The 2,698-nt window shown below is 38.5% G+C and overlaps 1 pseudogene; it reads left to right on the top strand.

Moving 5' to 3' along the window:
* Nucleotides 1-385: 385 nt before the first annotated feature.
* LOC100923824 lies at nucleotides 386-966 on the top strand (annotated as a pseudogene).
* Nucleotides 967-2,698: the final 1,732 nt, after the last annotated feature.

Here is a 2,698-nt window from a genome sequence, read left to right as displayed (position 1 = left end):
TCAATGTATGTCTCCAAAATCATTCTTTTTAATAATATTGATGTTTTAGTATAAATTGTTCTTTAATTTCTGCTCATTTTGGAAGATGGAATATTGGATTCATGGAATAGCCAGCAGGTCAATGTCTCTGGATCAAAGAGTACAAATCAAGGGCAGGACCATCTCCAGTTGTTCTGATCTATATCTGGTCACTGGACCAGATGGCTGTGGAGGGTAGAGTGAGGCCAGTGACCTTGCCCAGCCTCCCTCACTTACATCCAATTCATTAGTATATCATGGCATCACCTCCCTGATGTCATGGTCCTGTTCGAGAACAAGGGACAAAGAACATTAAGGTATTAAGTTGTAAAAAGATTGAAAAGGCTCCTTGCAGCTCATACTGACCATGGGGATCTCCTGGGACAAGTGGCACAAGCACCACAAGTTGCAAGGGCAGGAGCCCTACCGGGAGAAGTTTAAATGTGAGCTGGCTACCCGCCTGTCCAGTACAAGATTGTTTCCTGCTGTATGGGAATCCGTGGGGGCTATAAAAAGTGCTAGGTCCAAGGCTGGACATGGACAACTTCTGGGGCTCCAAGTGCTGTACCCAGAAAACAAGGACGTTTGATGTGGTCTACAATGCATCCCATTGAGCTGGTTGGGATCAAGACAGGTGAGAAATTACATTGTGCTCAGCAGCAGCACTCCATATGGTATGAGTTCCACTATGCCCTGCCATTGGGCCAGAAAAAAGAAGCAAAGCTGACTCCTGAGGAGAAAGAAATTTTAAATAAAAAGCTGTCAAAGAAGAGCCAGAAGAAATATGGGAGCAGAAGAACACCAAGATCTGCTCCCTCCAAGAGGAATGGATGCAGCAAGGCAAGCTCCTTGTCTGTATCGCATCAAGGCCACTGTTGCCAAGCAGACAAAGATGGCAAAGAGCTGGAGTTCTACCTAAGAAAGGTCAGAGCCCCAAGGGGCAAATAAACCCTAACTTAGACATTCACTAATGGAATAAATCCTCAGATTGTTTTTTTTTTTTTTAATTTATTAAATTATTTATTTTATTATAACTTTTTATTGACAGTACATATGCATGGGTAATTTTTTACATTATTCCTTGCACTCACTTCTGTTCTGACTTTTCCCTTCCCTTCCTTCATCCCCTCCCCTAGATGGCAGGGTCTTATACATGTTAAATATGTTACTGTATATCCTGGATACAATATATATGTGCAGAACTGAATAGTTCACTTGTTGCACAGGAAGAATTGGATTCAGAAGGTAAAAATAACCTGGGAAGAAAAACAAAAATGCAAACAGTTCACACTCATTTCCCAGTGTGCCTTCTCTGGGTGTAGCTGCTTCTGTACTTCATTTTTCAATTGGAACTGAATTAGATCTTCTCTTTGTCAAAGAAATCCACTTCCATCAGAATACATCCTCATACAGTATCGTTGTTGAGGTATATAATGATCTCCTGGTTCTGCTCATTTCACTCAGCATCAGTTCATGTAAGTCTCTCCAAGCCTCTCTGTACTCATCCTGCTGGTCATTTCCTACAGAACAATAATATTCCATAACATTCATATACCACAATTTACCCAACCATTCTCCAACTGATGGGCATCCATTCATTTTTCAGTTTCTTGCCATTAGAAAAAGGGCTGCCACAAACATTTTGGTACATGTGGGTCCCTTTCCCTTTTTTAGTATCTCTTTGGGATATAAGCCCAGTAGTAACACTGCTGGGTCAAAGGGTTTGCACAATTTGATAACTTTTTGAGCATAGTTCCAAATTGCTCTCCAGAATGGTTGGATTCGTTCACAACTTTACCAACAATGCATCAGTGTCCCAGTTTTCCCCGCATATCCTCCAACATTCATCATTATTTTTTTCTGTCATCTTAGCCAATCTGACAGATATGTAATGGTATCTCAGAGTTGTCTTAATTTGCATTTCTCTGATCAGTAGTGATTTGGAACACTCATATGAGTGGAAATAGTTTCAATCTCATCATCTGAAAATTGTCTTCATATCCTTTAACCATTTATCAATTGGAGAATGGCTTGACTTCTTATAAATTAGGGTAAATTCTCTATATATTTTGGAAATGAGGCCTTTATCAGAACATTTAATTGTAAAAATGTTTTCCCAGTTTGTTGCTTCCCTTCTGTTTGCATTTGTTTGCATTTCTTTTGTTTGAACAAAGGCTTTTTAATTTGATATAATCAAAATTTTCTATTTTGTGATCAATAATTATCTCTAGTTCTTTGGTCACAAATTGCTTCTTCCTCCACAAGTCTGAGAGGTAAACTATCCTATGTTCCTCTAATTTATTTATAATTTCGTTCTTTATGCCTAAATCATGGACCCATTTTGATCTTATCTTGGTATATGGTGTTAAGTGTGGGTCCATGCCTAATTTCTGCCATACTAATTTTCAGTTTTCCCAGCAGTTTTTGTCAAATAACGGATTCTTATCCCCAAAGTTGGGATCTTTGGGTTGTCAAACACTAGATTGCTATAGTTATGAACTATTTTGTCTTGTGAACTTAACCTATTCCACTGATCAACTAATCCATTTCTTAACCAATACCAAATGGTTTTGGTGACTGCTGATTTATAATATAATTTTAGATCAGGTACAGCTAGACCACCTTCATTTGATTTTTTTTTCATTAATTCCCTTGAAATTCTCGACCTTTTGTTCTTCCA

This window comes from Sarcophilus harrisii, chromosome 2 (genome assembly GCF_902635505.1).
Source record: "Sarcophilus harrisii chromosome 2, mSarHar1.11, whole genome shotgun sequence".
Lineage (NCBI taxonomy): Eukaryota > Metazoa > Chordata > Mammalia > Dasyuromorphia > Dasyuridae > Sarcophilus > Sarcophilus harrisii.
The sequence above is the reverse complement of the archived record's forward strand: the minus strand, read 5'-3'. Positions and strand labels throughout refer to the sequence as shown.